General features: G+C 43.1%; 1 protein-coding gene across 4 annotated transcripts in view; it reads left to right on the top strand.

The window, feature by feature from the left end:
* The window catches only part of MON1A (MON1 vesicular trafficking associated A), a 214,200-nt gene that overhangs the window by 177,435 nt on the left and 16,402 nt on the right, over positions 1-20,363 (top strand). The window lies entirely within an intron of this gene.

The following is a 20,363-nucleotide window of genomic DNA, read 5'->3' on the forward strand; positions in this document are numbered from 1 at the left end:
CTCATGTGTGCCTTACACCTGTTTGCCTTTGAGTTAGCATCAAATACACAAAGTTCCCATCGCTCTCTGGATAAAACTTCAATAGAGAGAAGGAACTACTCTCCAATATTAAGTTACTGCTCACAACTGTGGCTCCTGGAACCCAATTAAACAGCAGATCCATACTATAGCACACTAGATAATTCTCATGAGTGCAGAAATACTAGCTCTTCCATTCACTCAACTACTAGATCTGGCTGCCACACCCAGACCTTTCTCCTCAGGCCTCCTCTTCGCCCCATATTAGTCATCTACTTCGTACCTTTTTGCATGGTGTACTTCGCTGGACGTTACACAACTTTTGCAGCATAGGCTTGTCGATGATAAAATCTATTAAAAGAAATAGCATTCCGCTGTGTCATAAACCGCTCTGAATCAGAGAAAAGTCATCCGACCCTTTAGAACAAATGTGCAAAGACAAGAATATTGAGCAAGTTGAATCTACTCTGTGGGTTTCCCCAGTTGGCAAAGGCAAGGAAAACCCGGTGATTTACATATCTGCAAATATGTGTGCTCTGTGAACAAAAACATTCATATGGATTGCCATTAATTAGCTAAAATTAAAGATTTAATTGTGTAGGGGGTATCATCTAATTATTTCCCAACCACTGAGGGATGGCATTACCATCAGATGGAGTGCGTCCTGGAGTTATGGTAACTTACATGATTGTAACATCAGTTGGGGGCATCTAGATATGTGAGATTACCCTTTTGGCAGGTATCTGCAGCATCCTCTTATGTTCTAGGAATGGATTTAAAACTTGGTCCAAAAGGTTCTATGAGCAACAGCATTCCAGGATATTTTAATATTTGTGGCCAATGGTTCTCAGCACTACATGGAATTAAAGAAAATGCTAGCTATCTATTTATGGAGCGAAAAATTACTGTTGAAAGACAAGTGCACTTTTCACTCAACTGAAGTGCAGACTTTGTGTTACCTGTTAATGCATGGAGGAGTGGAACCCAAAACTGATCTGTTGAAGGCCATCACTCATGGAATCTCTCCAGGAATAAAGTCCAGCTCCAGTAATTTTTGGAAGTTTGCTTAAAGAAAGTTCATGCTTTGGTATTCAGGCCTCACAGAATCATTGAAGCAATTGTTATATAAAGGGACTGTGTAGAGTCCGCAAGAAGAGTAACATTTTAATTATGCGAAAGGTGATTGCGGAGGCACTGCGTTGTAGCCTTATGATTTGAAAGAACCTGTGTAACCACAGTTGATGCGAGTTCTTGGGTTTAGGAGAGGAGCTGGTGCAAATACTGGGTAACAGAAAGAACACGGACGCCTTTTGCATCATGTAAATAAAGAATACATGAAACCCATTATTCCACCATTGAAAGAAAAACCTTAGTATGTGAGCCATAGGTTGTTTTGATTTTTGTATGGTATGCCGATCAGCTGTCTGCAGGCTGTTGCAGATGTCAAACCTACTGTACTGAGTGCAGACCAAAGCATGTTAAATTGGTTCTACAAAAAGAGGTTGATTTATTGTTTTGTGGCATCCATTTTCAGACGTGTTTGCTCCCCAGGGCTGTGGTGCCATTCACTGGATTGATTATAAACGAAGTAGCCATCTTGAAAGGGTAAAAAACGTAATACAGTACATATACTACTATTCCAAGAAGTCTGCTATGTTTATAAATATCTAAAAAATTACATGTATAGCTCTACACCTTTGCACCTCATTGGTTTCTAAAATTGACATTACTTTTGCCCAACTTATGTTGTATGTTTGTGCTCCCTAAATTATTTTCTCCTACTGTAAAATGAATTTTATGTTGCAATATTTCCATTTATCCAGAATTGGGTCCTCATCTGAATGTTGCTTCTCTACACAACACCTTGACTGCTCATCTGAATAGGGAGAAAGTATGCTTATCACTTTGGTACATGGACCTACATTTTACTGTTCATAAAAAAATTCGGGCACTTATCCCGGCTCTACTATACCTCATGTATTCTTACTTTCTAGGAAATCAAGTGGGTAAACTAGGAAGGATCCCAACACGGAACATTTATTTCCATCGTTTTTGTCGGACCACTCTATTGGTCACTGACATTGTGGACCTCAAGTTCTTTCTGTGGTTGAATCTCATGATAATTTGTATTGATTTAACCTTTCATGGAGTTGTGGCTCCCCACCCGAAGAGTACCAGAACTCCAACTGGTATAACCATTCATTCAATAAGAAAGGGGTTTACTTCATGTTGCAAAAATTGCTCATTTTCACATTGCATTTGAAAGATACATGTATTTTATTCTCATATTACAAAAGTACAAAAAAAAATTTGATACAGAAAACATGAAAAGATCCACTTTATGTAATTGTTTTTATCAGTTTCAAACAGCTAGCTATACAAAGTTTCAATTTCCAGCGCATAATTGGTTTTAAAATGCATCTCTTCTATTTCATTTGATTATAACCACATTTACTGTCTTCTATCCCAGTCCTCGCACTCCACTCCGTTATAGGCCATTGGATCACAATTATTTTCACAGCCAGCCCAGTCATTCTGTTCATTTGTAGGCCAAGAGATCGAAATTGATGTTATAGTCAGTCAACATGTGTCTCGTTGAATCATCCTCATCTTCAGGGCCGAGTAAGGGCAAAACAAAAATAAATAGTGACTATAGATGGAATCTCTTTGGCATAAGTATCTATCTACATTATATGCGAGTACAATACCTTCTCTAAAATATGTTAAGTAATTTTGATACACCAGCATCAAAATGTTTAGTACTCTGGCAGGCAGTTGTTTGAAGTTAATCCAATAATCCAAAAACGTTTGTGTGTGTATATATATATATATATATATATATGTATATATCAGCTACAATTTGCAAAATTACAAAGTTAATACGAATAATTGTTTCTGTTTAGTTCAAGTAAGTGTTTCTGACATGGCCAATATCAAACCATCAGCTCCCCACTTCACTTCCTTCCCCTTGTAGTTATCTTACCCTCTTACACCAGAGATTCCTTACGTCTACTGAAAATATATATGATATACTATGCGAAGAAAACTACCTCTTGGTTAGCATGGATGTTAAAAATCTATATAAAATTATTGAACATTAACATGGATTGTTGGTACTACTTCTCTTCATAATCAGCTAGCTATAGGTAGCATATAGATATGCTTTTACAGGTGACAGCATTTATTTAACAAAACATTTTTTCTCTTTCGAACATAAATATTCCATCAAAAATCCATTACCCCAATGGGGCCAAGTTTGCATATAATGTAGATAGATATTTATGCCAACCATGTTACATGCATAGTCATTATTTATTTTTGTTCTTTTTGTGATTGCTCGTCGTTCAGCTGAATTAACATGGTCCTTTCGCGTTTCCTATCCCTCCCGCAAGGGATGAGGCATTCAATTCTAAGCTTTCCATGCCTGGAGTCTTGCTGGATTCCATTTTTGGGTGTGGGTAAAATAAAGGGATTGTTTTGAATACTGGAGTGGGTCTGGTAAGTGAGAGGAACACATGAGGATGGGTCAAAAAGGGGAAGAAGATGGATGGGACGAAGCAGCGGGGCTTCATCACATCCTTCAGTCCAACTGTGAGTCTTTGTGTGTTGCATTGACTGGTTCCCAAGAGCTTGAATCCAATCATCTTGCTTCTATCCAACTGATTATTACCTTGAAGCTACACAGACGTCAAGTAGATCTTCATCTCGTTACTTTGGGCTCCTTCAAGTATAGTTGGAGGAGTTTGGTTGTATGGCTAGCACATTTGCCACTTGTGAGATCTATCTTGTGAGAATGATGGGACCCCGCTTGTTTTAATGGATAGCAACAATTTATTTACTTCTTCCAGGTCCAAAAACATGTACCTCCTGTCCTCTACCACCCGTGATAGTTTAACTGGGAAAATATTCTCACTACTCCCCTTCAACCACAACGTTTTTTATATTGGTTTAGGTTCTTTTCTTATCCAGACATTAAACCGTGTTGCTATCATTAGTGCAATGGCTCTTGGACCCTGGCATGTGAGATGCCCTGTACAACACAATTATGGCTTTATAGTACCCACAATGTTTGGGAAGGTAGGACCATCTTCTTGCTTTCATTAGAGGCCAACCTCTTAGGCTATACTGCTGCAGAGAATGTGCACTTTTACACTACATGCCTACCATACTGACGCACAATCATTCTGAATGTCACAATTGTGCACTTTTATTTAGTAAAAGTAAACAGGTTCTGTTTTGAGATAAAAAAGGTATTTACTAACAAGAGTATACAGTGAGGTTCGTAGTCAGGAAGATGCAAATTTGGGATTGCTTGTCTTCCCATTCCGAATAGAGGTAGTTTAGCATTTGTTACTGAGCTGTGCCTTTTGGGGCATGTGGTGCACATGGCTGGCCTCCAATGGGACATATAAGCTAAACCAGTGAATGGAATGCCCCTGGGGAGCTACTAGTGGTTCTGATTGATTCCATCAGTTCCATTCATTGCTGTTATGCTGGCCGTGTGTGGAGATCTGTGGCTACCACAGCCAGGTCCATTCGTGCCATGTCCTGATCTGCCATGCGATAACGTCTTATCACATGATTTTCTTGTGACTTCAAAAACGTCAAATATCTGTGTCAACACTTCGGCATGGATTGCAAGAATGGCTTCAGATATTTCTGCATCAGGCGGAGGGTAGAGTTTACTTTGAATAGGCATCCTATTTTTAGAGTTTCTGATTTTTCTGCCTTTCACATCTTCCAGAACAATTATAAACAGATATTCAGAGCAGTACCGTTTGCGGGTATTAAGATTCGAATAAGTATCAGGAAAAAATACATAATTTCCCTTGTGACCGTGCAAATGCAAAAAAACAGGTGCACCGCAGTGCTGTGCTCGAGTACAGACATTTACGTCATGACCCCAGGCCTTCAAGAAATCCTTTATATGAAAGGAGATATTTTTCCTTCACATTGTCGATGGCACCACGTTGGTGATCAAGATGATAAAACGTAATATCAATCAGGATATTTCTAGATTTTGAGTTAAACAAGTCGCATTGGCTTATGGTCATATTGGCCATGCTCTTTAAGGTTATATTATCTCACCAACATCATGGACTGGTTTTCTCAGCTCAGAAGTATATGTAAATGTGACAGGAGGCATAAAACCTCATGGACGTACGGACGTCCTGGTGTGAAGGCCAAGCTGTGTGTGGGACCTCTGTCTGTGTGGCCTCCAGCATGAACACGGCAACAGAAGTCACACCTTGGGGCACCTTACAATGCAGAGAAGCGAGAACTGGGGGATTGAAACGTTCCTGACTTGACACTCTATTGACACAGTAGGAGTGCACATTTGCCATATATTCATTGAGCTCTTTCAGGAGTAGAGAGATCTCTGGCCTCAACTCTAGGCAGTTGTCCTCAACCCCCTTGCTGCTGGGAGCTCAAGTCACCTGCACGCATGCACCATTTAATTTATGAGGCAGCAACGCCGGCGAGAGAGTGTAGTGCTGAGTGCGCTACAGCTACTGCGCCCTGGGCGCTGGAGCACAGGGGCTGCGGGGCAATGTTACATTTTTAGGTTTCGCCTCGCCGAACCAACTTTTGTTTACATGTTTACATGTATGGGGCTTCGTCCCGCCTCTCTGTCCCATTGGCTAGCTCCATAAATGGAGGCTAGCCATTGGAACAGAGATGCATCGCGCATTTCCCGAGCAGATTCGTGGGCGTTCCCGCGATTTTTACTCATCCCGCCCCCTTGCTATCGTCATGAGGCGGTGGGCGGTGTTTTTTTTTTTTTAAAGCTTTCTTTTCGCCATTTTGTAAGTGTAGTTTTCAGGGGTGGGTTGCGCGAGGTCCTGCTGTCCGTTCCCGCCCCCCCTCCCGCTGTCCGTGTGCCCGTTCCTGCCCCCCTCCCGCTGTCCGTGTGCCCGTTCCCGCCCCCCCTCCCGCTGTCCGTTCCCGCCCCCCCTCCCGCTGTCCGTGTGCCCTTAGGTGCTTTTTTTGTATCATAACTGCCTTTATGTTGGGTTTATGAGCAAAACTTCTGAGGCATGCGGTTTACGAATACTTGACGTCGTTCTGACTCTCACCACATTCTACTTCCACGCAAAACCCGTACTAGGCAGTCTAATTTTCTGTTAAACGCTGGGCAAGCGTGGGCGTGGCCACACTTACGGGGCAGGCGCACAAGGCAGCAACAGTCAGATCAACTGTCCACCGAGGGGACGCAGTCATGCTGTCCCTGCTCCTGGCCGCGGTGCTCGCCCTGCTTCTGTTCGCCGTGCTCCTCTCCTCCTGGAAGAAGAAAAAGCACCTGCCGCCCAGTCCCGCGCCATGTCCCCTGCTGGGCAACATGCACCAAATCAACAATTCGGCGCCCTACGAGACGCTTATGGAGGTGAGAGACCGGAGTTGTAATTCAGCCTCGCCGAGGGCGTGGTTGAGTCTGTTTCCAGGCTTTCTCACGTTTGACAGGTTAGGGAACTTGGACCTAGAGAGCGAGGGAGAAATTGGGTGATCTGCCCAGGATCACAGAGACCGAGGCAGGGCTTTAAGTGGGCCGGGTCTCTATCGGGTTCTCCAAAGTTGCCCTCACTGTCAGCGTGATTTTTAAATTTTAATTCTGCAGCAGTAACACCCTTTACTGGGATGTAACTTCAAGAGACTCGTTATAGTACTTTCACAGTCTCAGCATTTTAAAACTGAAACATATTCAGTATTATATACGACAAAGCCATAGCTGTTGATTATTTACATTATGGGACTAACAAGCATTAACAAGGCCAATAGTGGTGGCTTGTTGTAGGTGTAATGTTACTTATTGTGTTATATATCTGGATGAAAATACAGAAGTAGCAAAATACTAGTCGGCAGCGCACTGTGCTAAACACGGTGTTTCAAGCCATGCCCTTAATTACATCTGCTACGCCCCTTTGAGAGGCCCCCACCCCCACTTTTTTCTTCCCACTTAAACCCCTAGGATGCTGCGAGTTGAGAAGCTCACATCTCGTGATGCTGTAGCAAGCTAGTTGCTACTGAACTTAAGTGAGTATAGGTGACTTGCCCTACCAGTGGCCAGGGTTGGACTGAGACAGAACAAATGCCCGGTGCCAGAATAAAAGTTGCCCCATTAGTGGGTCCGTTTTTTGCAAATTTAGGCAATTTGCAACTTGTAAAGACACACTATAAAGTGTTTTGAAATGTATGATTTGAGCTTCCTTCAGGCAATGTTGGCTTTTAATAGCAGGTAAGTCAACAGAAAAACCGCCCCAGCAAACAAACAAACCGGACCGCAAACAGCCGTCTCTGTCTGTGGCGATGCTAATTTGCTGGCAGTAAAACTGGTAGCAGATTACTAAACGTAAACGGCATTTTCCATGTTTTCACTGGGTATGTAGAAAACATGGGGGTAATGAGGCGGAAGGTAACCGCGTTGTTTCTTAAATTGGATTTCCGTGTTTACAAGTAGGGTGGCTTGCAGGATGACGGCGTGCATATGCTGCAGAAGTCAGTCTTCAGGTCTTAGGAGTTTGGATACTACACTCCCAGAATACACAATAGGCATGTTACCTATGCACACATTTGAAACCTAAGAATATTGTCTTTTTAGAGTGTAAACCATGTTTTCAAACACAGTCTGAGACCGAAAGAATGAAGCGTCGACATAACCTACTAAGCACTCACAAGTGTACTGTGTACTGGTGTTGGCAGTTGGCATTGTAACCATATCCTGATATGACCTGGAACAGATACAGCTACCTCAGGCAGGCTGCATATGACAGGTCTATGAAGGAGGCCAATAGAAAGAAAACCAAGCTAATAAGTAACAGCTCTTAACGTTTGGACGTTCACACTCATGCTTTATTGACTGTATACGGCACCGCGCACGGAGATGCAAAGAAAGCTCTATGCCTGCTATAAAGGTGCGGCCACAACCTTTGTGTTAAATAATACGAGGAGTGGGAAGGACCGGTTTTACCGACAGCAACTGAAAATTCTTCCCATGTCTGGCAGACACCAGTGCCACGCCTGGATTTAAGCAAACGCTACGCCAGGAGGCCTTGGTAAAAGACCCCGCACCCTCTATTCTGTGTGGCTCCACCAGGAAGGTAGTTTCGGTTACTTTTTTAGAGCTTCATTTTATTAATTGACATCACGGTTTTAACGTAAGGTTTACGAGCATATGTAGATATTCACTTTATTTTGTAGAGCTATTGCTTGATGCCACTCGTGGTTCCATTCTCTGCACTGATGCTTAGTTGGTAAGTTTTTGCCCATCCGTCTTTCCCCTTGTCTTTAAGTGTCTTTCCCCTACAATAAATAAGGCTGGCACATAATCGGTGGTTGCCACACTTGATGTGTACCGGTATTGGGTCCATACTGCCGGGTTGTCACAACGTGAGATCAAGTTGAAGCGCTTGAATTATCTATCTGGGGTATTGTTTTCTGAAAATGTAATACATTTCTAATTTTTATCGCTACTAATAGCTTACGTCTAGAATGCAATGTTTGTGTCTTGATGTATTATTAGTGTTAGGTTGGCACTATTTAGCTGCCTCACCTTTCTGTGTTTCCAATGTGTGGGTGTTGGTCGTCCTTAAGGTGCTTTTTGAATAGCCTGCCTCTCACTAAAACATCGTTTAACGTAGCAGGTTCACTACTACCCTGAATTACACTCTGTATGATCGCTGTTCTTTCTCGGGGCTTCCATTGGCTGGGCCTTCACTGTCATCACTTCCTGCACTGAAGGATTGTGGTTTTTAGGTTTCGCCTGGCGCTCGCCACACACAGCTCACCACACACAGCTCACTACCATACATGCCAACATTTCAGAAGAGCAAAGTGTGTGTGTGTGGCTCTGGGTGGGTGTGTGTGGCTCTGTGTGTGTGTGGCTCTGGGTGGGTGTGTGTGTGTGTGGCTCTGGGTGGGTGTGGGTGTGTGGGTGGCTCTGGGTGTGTGTGGCTCTGGGTGTGTGTGTGTGTGGCTCTGGGTGTGTGTGTGTGGTAGTAATTGCTGTCTGATGAGCTCGTCCGTAGGGTACAATAGGTCTCACATTTGCGAGAGATTAAGCTAATGGCAATGTAAATGACAATGCCATTTATTTATCTGTTTTCAAAACCAACACATAAATACAAAAGTTGTCATTTATAATGCCAATAGCTCAAACTTTTCCAAAGGCGAAACCATTGCATTGTAAATGCTTGTTTAGGTTTCGCCTGGCGTCCACTGCGCAGCAGCGTTCGCGCAGGCGAAATCTAATGTTAGAACAGTACTGGCTTTGGTCCCGCCTTCTCTTCCATTGGCTAGCTCCATAAATGGACCCGCACCCCCCTCCCGCTGTTCGTGCCTTTCCTGCACCCCCTCCCACTATCCGTGCCTTTCCTGCACCCCCCTCCCGCTGTCCGTGCCTTTCCTGCACCCCCTCCCGCTGTCCGTGCCTTTCCCGCCCCTTCCCGCTGTCCATGCCTTTCCCGCCCCCCTCCCGCTGTCCGTGCCTTTCCCGCCCCCCTCCCGCTGTTCGTGCCTTTCCCGCCCCCCTCCCGCTGTCCATGCCTGTTAGCTGTTCGGCAAATGCTATTAACTTGAAATGGCCCAGTAGCAGTGTGCTATAACATGATCTGTGTACAGGCGCATTGGCTAATCCCTTGCTGTTGTCCCAGCCCTTCCATTATATATGTTGCATTATTATGGGTTCTCCCAAAAAGTTCTTAGCCAACAGGATCTTTTGTTTTGCCACATTCACTAATTCTGTGTAGTGTTAAAACAAGTTCTTTTAATCTACGCGTTCTTTTGAAACTGTTGGATTTTCAATAAATGGTTTAAAAATTAATACTAAATTATATTCCAGGCAAGAGACTTTAGTGATACTGTATAAGAGTCCCACAACTTGAGGAATCGTCACTGAAGAAAGATACTGATATTTCTAAAGCGAGGAAGTAATAGTAAATGTTCTGAATCTCCAAAGTGGGCCAGTGTAGTGTGCCAGTGTTGTGTGCTTGCTGTGCAATTGACACTGTCCCAGCCCTTCCAGCATATACGTTGTATTAAAGTGGGTGTCGATACATTTTCTCAAGCGGGCTTGCAGTACTATTGAGAGGGTCTCAGCCCTTCCAGTGTTTCAAATGCTATAATAATGGATTTCTAAATTTTACAATAAGGCACTATATTTTTCGCCTTTTACTGTGCCAAAAAAATTGAACGTTAAGGATAACGTGCCTGCCACTGTGTGTGCGTGTTTGGCTTGTGCACAAAAAGTTATTAGGCAACAGGATCTGTGTTTATACACATTCACTAATCCCATGAACTGTTACAAGTTTTTAATCTACTCGTTCTTCTGATACTGTTAGCTTTTTGACAAATTTGATATAACTGAAATGGGCCAGTGCCAATGTGCTGCATGTAAAGCACAACTTGCTGTGCCATTGACACCGTCACAGCCCTTCCAGTATGTATGTCACAATATGGGTTCTCTAAATTGCCTCAAAAAAGATTTTTATGTTACGTTTAAAAGGGTGCTTTACTGTTTTTCTTTTTTAGTTATGTTTGATTATATGGTGTGTTCGTGTTTAGTTAACGCACAAAACTTGCTTAGGCAACAGCATCGGAGTTTCGCCACATTCACTAATCTAGTGTAGTGTTATACACATACTTTTGATACTGTTAGCTTTTCTGCAAATGTTCTAAATTTGAAATGTACCAGTGTGCTGCACGTAAACCACTACTTGCTGTGCCATTGACACTGTTCCAGCCCTTCTAGTATATGAATAACATTAATGTGGGTTTTCTAAATGTTATCAAGCGGGAATTGCAGTACCAGTGACACGGTCCCAGCACGTCCTCTTTTCACTTTCATTCTTATCCACTGCATCCACGCTCTACCACTTTATGGCCTTCCTTCCATCAGGCATTCCTTCCTTAGAACCGGGGGGTTGAGCTAGTGAGAGAAGCGCTGCTGCTGCTTTTGTTCCTGGAGGCCGATTATTGCAGCAATGCTTCAAAAACTGCCCCCAGTAACAAAAACTGTCCCCACCGCACAAAAACCAACCCCACCCTTCCGGCCTACCAGGAAAAGGCTCCCTGCCGCTACGGCCAGTCCGGCACTTACTCCATAACACATGTAAAGGGATGCCATGAGGTGTGCCACATCTTTCTCTCCTTAGTGCTGTGGAATCCAGCCTCCAAGGCGCACGCTGACACGGGCCGTGCCTCACCTGCTACCCGCCCTTCCTCCCAGGGCCAGTCATCCTTCACCGCTGTGCACCATTCACTGGCCTCCGCTACCTGTAACAGCCTGCTCTGAAGCATCGTCTGACTGGCTCATCCTTGCCACTCCTAGTGCCCCTTTGTCACTGTTACAGTTTGTAGAAAAGCTGCGCTGCCCCCACTGATTTGGCCTGATAGAGCACAGGCTCACCTGCTCGGGATTTTACCATACTCACCTGGGCCCATAAACACATACTGCTAATGGCAATGTAAATGACAATGCCATTTATTTATCTGTTTTCAAAACGAATACATAAATACAAATTTTGTCATTTACAATGCCAATAGCTCTAACTTTTCCAAAGGCGAAACCATTGCATTGTAAATGCTTGTTACATCCATGATGTGACTGTGACAACTACGAGTCTTGTATGCCCAGCCCAGCCCAGCCCACCCCACCCTCTGACTGAGAGACTCCGATTCACCTGAGGCCTGCAGCTTCGGTGACAGGCGCGGGCAGGCAGCAGATTGAAGGCTAGGCTAGCTGGCAATTGATAAATTATGCCTGCATGGGCCCTCTCGGACGCCTCACGTCACGCGCACCTTTAATTGAGCATGACACTGCCACTAAGCCTAGTCCCACCCTATGCCCCACCCTAAGGGTGAAGACGACCACCACGCAGACAGCGCTGACACATCTGCGCACCATTTAATTTATGACTGAGCCTTGGTCCAATGACGGCGAGTGTAACATAATCACCACGGCACCACACACATTGTGTAATGCTTGCTGGCTGCGTGGCCGCGGAGGGGGCCCCTGGAGTGCAGCCCCCCTTCCCCTTCAGCACTGGGGCTGCAGGGGCCTGCGTTACGCCCAAGGTCCTTTCGCCTTGCCTCTAGAACTACGTCTCTCAAATCTTCATTTTGCAAGATTAACATGATTGTATTGTCCGAAGCCCCTTCAGACAAGGATGCTTTTTACGTCTACAGCTGAAAATACTGGTGAGTTCCTTCTGTGAGTGCCTTGTTGGGATTACCCAAAGCTTCCTTCATCTATGTCACCAAAAAACGTGTCTGGTCCTCACCTTCCTCTGGGACACCAAGTGCCTCACTTTTGAAGCTCTGTGGGAGTTCTCCATCAGTTTGTATGGTCTTCCCGTATTGCTTTGGAGATTCAGAACATTTACTATTACTTCCTCGCTTTAGAAATATCAGTATCTTTCTTCAGTGACGATTCCTCAAGTTGTAGGACTCTTATACAGTATCACTAAAGTCTCTTGCCTGGAATAGAATGTAGTATTCAAAATCAATTAAGTCATGCTGGAAGATTTCAACCAAATCATGTACAGGTGCTGTTCATGCCTTAAATAATCCGTTCTTTTTTCTAGACTTGCTTGAATTCTACGCCATATAGTTAAGGATCATACAAATTATATTTCATAGCTTCCTTACATCCAGCCTTTTGGCTCAGTGACCCACGCCGGGGCATTATAATATTTTGAAATTTGAATTGCTTTCAGACCATCCTACGATCCTTTGCTGAGCTTCAAAAAGAGTAAATTGTGTATCAGGAATTGCACTCCGTGTATTAATTGTACTACTGCAATGATGATCATAATGCACTGACAAAGGCCACTGATCCAAATGACGTGATAAAACTTAACTGCAGAACTACATGGTCCATAATCCCAAACAAGCCTAGAAATCAAGCCGTGAACTGCACGTGTGATGCATTTGCTGGCCTGATGGTGTGCATGCCCCATTCTGTTGTTCTCGTATTTTCCACTGTGGCTTCCTAGAGGCAAAATGTGGCTGTGTTACAGGGAAAGTTGATGCCATGCAGAGAGGCTGCTGTTAAACTGGTACTCAAATTATTTTGTGAAAAATTTAGATTTGAAATGCTTTCAGGCCAGCTTTGCTCGATATATTTGAGGAGCTACAAAAAACGTGAAATATGCATCGAGAATTGCACTAAATATATTTGTTGTGCTACAATGACCATAATGCATTGGTGTGGCTTACTGAGCCAGAAGACTGGATATAATGAAGTTGTAAAAGGTGAACCCTATAACAACACGGTCCTTCATCTGAAGCCAGTCAAGATTGTGACACTTCTAGGATATAAAACTGAAATATTATTTTATGTGGTTCTCATACTAGTAGCTTCTTTCTCAGACTTAACTGTATATTTCGACACTTACTAGATAGGTAGCTTTTAGAGCCAGACCTCTGCATTTGTTCTGAACACGGTATATTTGCCAGAGGCAGCTTTCGGCCTCTCCCCTTCTCATTGCTATCCTCAATTATTGGCATATGTAGGTAGGCGTTTGTGATTCGCAAACGCCGAAATTCACCGAATTTCGGCGTTTGCGAATCGCAAACGCCCCTTTGGTATGTAGGTGGCACTTAGCAAAATAAGGAATCGCAAAAATTGCGATTCCTTAAATGCTATGTAGGGGTGCCTTAAAAATTGCGATTTTGGCATAAGGAATTGCAAAATACCACCTACTTCAAGTAGATGGTATTTTGTGATTTCCTTTAAAAATGCATTTAAAAAAAAATTCAAAGTGCCATGTGGCACACAGACATGCCCTTAGGGCATGTATGTGCGCCACATGTACTTACAGGCACATTACAGGGGTGCAACAGGTGTCCTTTGAACACCCTGGCACCCTTGGAATTGCGTATTCAAAAAGGGGTGTTAACCCAATCACGTCACTGGGACCTGGGTAAGTATATGACTGAGAAGAGGGGGTCCCAGTAAGTACACAGAAAATTATTCACAAACCATCAGGAAAAATCAATTAAGAGGACAAAAAAGTCAATCTACTAGCATTGTTTTTATTTACAATGTAGTGAAGCCACTTGTTCAGGCAACCATATTAACTGAAGCATTTTACAATTTTGATAATGTGCCCAAGAAAAGTGGGGGGGGAGGGAAAGTGTTAATGTGGAGTAGGAAGGGTAAGTGACATAAAACCAGAGCCAAAGGCTACAAACATCCGAAACTATTAGACTGATTTAATTTTATCAGTGACTACAAGTTCAAGGATATTACTACAGACCAACATGCTTCATATGTGTTTACATTAACAGGATTATTGGAATGAAGCTGGTAAACATAAAAAGTCGACGTTTCGACCCCTATTGTGATCGCAGGCAGAAATAGATCCCTTGCATTGGGGTCTTCATCAGGACGGGGAACACGGACACAAACCTATTTAGTACAAAACGGGATATTATGGTTAGGAATAAATCCATAATATTAGCAATAACTACGCACATCAAAATAGATAAAACATACCAAGATGCTTGTTATTTAGGTGGAAAGTAAACTAGGATTCCCACTCAGCAGACTAGGTGGAACCAAGGATGGCCGAACTATTATATCAGGCACAACTGAAGGAAAGAAGTGGAAACGTCTCTCTAGGTCAAAAGAAATAATAAATTGAATAAACCATTGAATAGCGGTTTATATATACATCAAGTTAAGTTGATCAATGAACTTACAGCAGAAGTCACTCGTGAAATCAAACGATGTTATTCCATATCATCAGAGATTGGATCATGATGAAGGGGTGAATACGGTATAACCAACACGATCTGAGTTAAGAAAGAGGGAGGACAATATGTGATAGTTCACAAAGGAAGGAAACGACATGGCAGGGCCATGTCGGGTGATTAAACTGTCTAATTAAGGGGGATAAACATGCGTACCTATACATAGGAACCCGCAGATGACGATATCATTGCCGGTGGACGCGTTATCCACGAGGAAAATAATAGGAGTGTGTGACAATTGAATACTCTGTAGAGGGGAACAAAAAAGGGAGGGGGGTGGAAGGGGACAAAACCGTATTAATCAAAAGGGGGCCCCTAATTAACAAAACAGAGTCATCTATACAAAAGGAAAGCAAAACGTGCCTACCGGTCTCCTGTTGGGAATTGGATTCACCAAGGCTCGATAGAAAAAAGTCGAGCTGAAAGTTCAAAGGACCGGCATCTGTCAAGGAGAAAAACCGGATCGCTTTGTTACACAAATGTCTTAGTAATGAAATGAGCGCACTATTCGCAATAATAGGACAAAATGTACCTGGACTGCAGGGATTCAATCCAAGTATCAGACTCGGCAGCGTAGCGGAGTTCGCGTAGCGGAGGCCAGCCCGTGCATTGCAAGATAAATTGGCGGTCACGTGGTGTATTGGTTTACACAATAGAAAAGGGACAAGGAAGATGGGATACCAAATAGAGCGGCCATCTTAGAGTGGGGCACTAATGCATAGGTACAGGCTAAAAATACTCGGGCACTCTCAGGAGCGAAGGGATTAGTGATTAAACGAATTACGAGACCGTTGGCAAGGGCATGTACAGGATCAATCAGATACCACAATGAGACGATTAGCACCATATTCAGGGGTAAATCATGGAGAGTGGTTAACAATTGATTCTACATAAAAATACATACAAAATATATTGAATAATGCAAATACCATACCCAAAGTTTGGCGTACCTGTCACATGACGGTAAAAGCCAACCAGGGGTAAGGATTATACAGTCTTAAAACAGAGAATGATATGACATTATGGGCGTACCTGTCACAAGATGGTAAAGGCCCATCGACAAATTAAACATAAGCTGCCTGGACGTTAAAGGATGTTATATATTAAATCTAGTCATACCTGTCAACATGACGGTAAGGGTCATAGATAGATTAACCATGTATTGCCTGCCAAGTTCCTCAAATACTCACATTGGCGGGTAAAACACATGATTCATACCAGAAATAGAACCTACTATCGGAGCAACGCTAACTGGGAAAAAGAACTATCGTATTCATTCAGGCCCTTGTTAATTGAATCAAAACGGAACATCCATTTAAGCTCCCTTATGTTCAGGATCTCTGCAATATTCCCACCCCTGGGACCAAGTGTCTAAGATGACCCACTTGAAACTTTCTGGTGAGTGACTTGACGACTTAAAATGTTGTACAAGCGGTGCCCCCTGGACCTCACAGCGAATCTTGCTCATATGTTGGAGCATCTGGACTTTGGCTTTTTGTTGGGTCTGTCCAATGTATATCAAATCACATGGGCATAGAATAGCATATATAATGTTGGTAGAATTACAGTTTGTGTGGGATCTCAAGGATGTTTTTATGTGCAAATACTCAAATTCCTTTGTCTGTAGGGTGCTAGCGCAGGCCTTGCAGTGCCCACAACGGTAGTGACCCACTACCGGTGGTAAATTCCACATAGAGGACAGAGTAGGAGTTTGCGGACATGGTAGAAAAGAACGAACCACAGAGTCACGTACACTCTTCCCCTTCTTGAAAGCATGCAGGGGTGGTTCAGGTTGGCATATATCATCAGCCACCAGTGTCCAATGTTGATTAATGGTACGTTTGATGTCGTTGCTTTTGGTGGAAAAAGTAGGTACGCATACAATGCGTTCATTCAAACTATCTGGTTTAGTTCCAGGGATAAGCAATTCTTCCCTGGGATTGAACCAGGCGCGTTTTCTGGCCTGTCGGACAAGTCTTTTTGGATAACCAAGTTCTAAAAGACGAATAGACAGATCTTCTGACTGGGCCATATAATGATCTTTGAAGGAGCAATTTCTCCGGATACGAAGAAACTGCCCAAAGGGTAGATTATCCCGGAGGGCCCGAGGATGATGGCTACTGTATTGTAACAAGGAGTTACGTTCGGTGGGTTTGCGATATAACTTAGTTTTCAATGCACCATCATCCTCAAAGATTGAAATATCTAGAAAATCTATTTTATAGGGGTCTGAGTGTATAGTAAATTGGAGGTGTGGAGACTGTTGATTGAGCCAGTTGTGGAAAGATGTCAGTTGGTCAGAAGAGCCATTCCATATACAGAGAATATCGTCGATATATCTCATCCAGAGACCCAAATGGTCTCTGAATGGATTATGATAATGTAGGACAACATTTTCTTCGAAGGTAGACATGTAGATAATAGCCACATCTGGGGCAAATTGCGACCCCCTTCGTCTGGAGAAAAAATTGATCCTTTAAGACAAAGACATTTTTTGTCATGGCAATTCTCAGTAGGGCTATAATAAACTCAGTGGGAACTGCCATGGGGACAGGACGTTGATTCAAAGATCTGGTCATTACAGCTAGTGCCTCATCCTGTGGAATACAGGTGTACAATGAGACCACATCATAAGTTACCAAAATTTGTTTATTGGTATCAAACGGTAGGTTCTCTACAATGCCGATACGATAGTATGCATCGTATCCCGTAGATAGGTACCAGTGGTTTCAGCGATCGGTTTTAGGAAAAAATCCACATATCTACCCAAAGGTTCGAACATTGACCCACACCCCGAGACGATAGGTCGACCGGGGGGATCTAGCATGCTTTTGTGAATTTTGGGTAGCGTGTATATAGTGGGGAGTCTGGGGTTCTTTTGATTAAGAAAATTAAATTCATGCTCTGACAGGAAACCCAGTTCCAACCCTTCCTGGGTTATCTCCAAAATTTCAAGTGCCAGGGGTGCAGATGGATCAGAACGGAGTCGCTGGTAACTGACTCCGTCATCCAACTGGCGCAGAATTTCATTTTCATACTTGACTACGTCTTGAATAACAATTGCCCCACCTTTGTCGGCGGGCTTGATGACTACTTTGTTATTTAATGAAAGAGATTGTAGAGCAAGTTTTTCGGACCTGCTAGTGTTGAATTTGACATATGTCCGTTTGTCTAATGTCTGACAGACATCTCTCCATACCACGTCTTCATAGGCCAGGATTTTGTGAGACATGGCATATGCTGGTGGTACGAAGGTAGATGGTAGCCTGAACCCAGTATGGGACTGTTTGAGTGAAGGACTTAAATTTCTGAAAAAATATTTAAGTCGGATCTTCCGGAAAAATTTACACAATTCAGTTTTGACAGAAAAGTTGTCAGGTATGTTCGTAGGAACATAGGATAGTCCCTTGTTGAGTATTTTTTGCTCGCTGTCGGTCAGGGTATAAGAGGATATATTGACCACTGGGTTGGTTGGAGGGTTAGAGGTGATTAACCTTACCACCGATAGGTCTTGCGACGTGTTGTCCGTTCCCCGTGTTGTTCGGGTTGGAATTGTACCTGTTTGGTAGGAGGGCCTTGGCCCACACCCCATGATGGGGTGTTGGGAGATTGACCGCGCGTCTGACCTCTGGGTCTGGTAAAGCCTCTGCCCCGAGGTGGTCGCCAAGGTGCAGGGCCTTGAGCTAAAAAAGGATTGAATTGGTGTGGGAAATAACCGAAATCCTGAAATGGATAGGTATTGTTGGGGCCAGGGTATGTATAGCTAGAGCCTGCTTGATCCTGCTCACCCTCTGAACTATATGAGGAGTCTGAGAAGGTAGAATAATTACGTCGTCCGCAGAAGGAACCACGGCCTCTGTAAGAAAATCTACCTTGATTGTCTTGACGATAATAATCGTCCTGTAAATACGCATAGGTCTTTTTCTTATCGTATAGCCGCAGGTCGCTTGCCAGTTTCTCAAGTTTTTTGTTCTGGGTGGTTAGTTCAAAGTCTTTGAGAGAAGTGTCCAGATTAGTAAGAGTTTCTTTGGCAGAGGCAAACCTGGCGTGGGCAGATATATCAGCCTTTAGTTGGACAATCTCAGCAGTGATTATTTTAATCTGATCAGCAGCAGTCTCAACCCCCAACACCATCCAATGGCGAGAACAGTTGTTAGAGACGTGGATGAAACCTTCCCTGAATTTGGGGACTTCAGTAAAAATTGCGGGTTCAATCTTAATTTGCAGCCCAATGGGGATGATGTTTTCTTTCAAGTATTTAGTTAAAAGGTGGCCATGCCACCGAGTTCTTATCAATTTCTTTTCAAGACGTTCCAACCGAGAGATCTTATCTTTCAAAGTGAAGTCAATCTCAGGTATGTCTGATGAAAGAAAGTTGTTTTCAGGGTTGGCCAATAGTTGGTCAATGTATGCTTCAGAGTAGGAGAGAAGCTCACTCTCCACCATGATGTGCTAAGCTATAATCAAGAAAAAATCAAAAGGAAAAAGAAACCTCGCAGGAAGCACCTGCTCGAAGTAAGTATTCAAAAAGGGGGGTTAACCCAATCACGTCACTGGGACCTGGGTAAGTATATGACTGAGAAGAGGGGGTCCCAGTAAGTACACAGAAAATTATTCACAAACCATCAGGAAAAATCAATTAAGAGGACAAAAAAAGTAAATCTACTAGCATTGTTTTTATTTACAATGTAGTGAAGCCACTTGTTCAGGCAACCATATTAACTGAAGCATTTTACAATTTTGATAATGTGCCCAAGAAAAGGGGGGGGTAGGGAAAGTGTTAATGTGGAGTAGGAAGGGTAAGTGACATAAAACCAGAGCCAAAGGCTACAAACATCCGAAACTATTAGACTGATTTAATTTTATCAGTGACTACAAGTTCAAGGATATTACTACAGACCAACATGCTTCATATGTGTTTACATTAACAGGATTATTGGAATGAAGCTGGTAAACATAAAAAGTCGACGTTTCGACCCCTATTGTGATCGCAGGCAGAAATAGATCCCTTGCATTGGGGTCTTCATCAGGACGGGGAACACGGACACAAACCTATTTAGTACAAAACGGGATAATATGGTTAGGAATAAATCCATAATATTAGCAATAACTACGCACATCAAAATAGATAAAACATACCAAGATGCTTGTTATTTAGGTGGAAAGTAAACTAGGATTCCCACTCAGCAGACTAGGTGGAACCAAGGATGGCCGAACTATTATATCAGGCACAACTGAAGGAAAGAAGTGGAAACGTCTCTCTAGGTCAAAAGAAATAATAAATTGAATAAACCATTGAATAGCGGTTTATATATACATCAAGTTAAGTTGATCAATGAACTTACAGCAGAAGTCACTCGTGAAATCAAACAATGTTATTCCATATCATCAGAGATTGGATCATGATGAAGGGGTGAATACGGTATAACCAACACGATCTGAGTTAAGAAAGAGGGAGGACAATATGTGATAGTTCACAAAGGAAGGAAACGACACGGCAGGGCCATGTCGGGTGATTAAACTGTCTTATTAAGGGGGATAAACATGCGTACCTATACATAGGAACCCGCAGATGACGATATCATTGCCGGTGG

This window comes from Lissotriton helveticus, chromosome 9 (genome assembly GCF_964261635.1).
Source record: "Lissotriton helveticus chromosome 9, aLisHel1.1, whole genome shotgun sequence".
Taxonomy (NCBI): domain Eukaryota; kingdom Metazoa; phylum Chordata; class Amphibia; order Caudata; family Salamandridae; genus Lissotriton; species Lissotriton helveticus.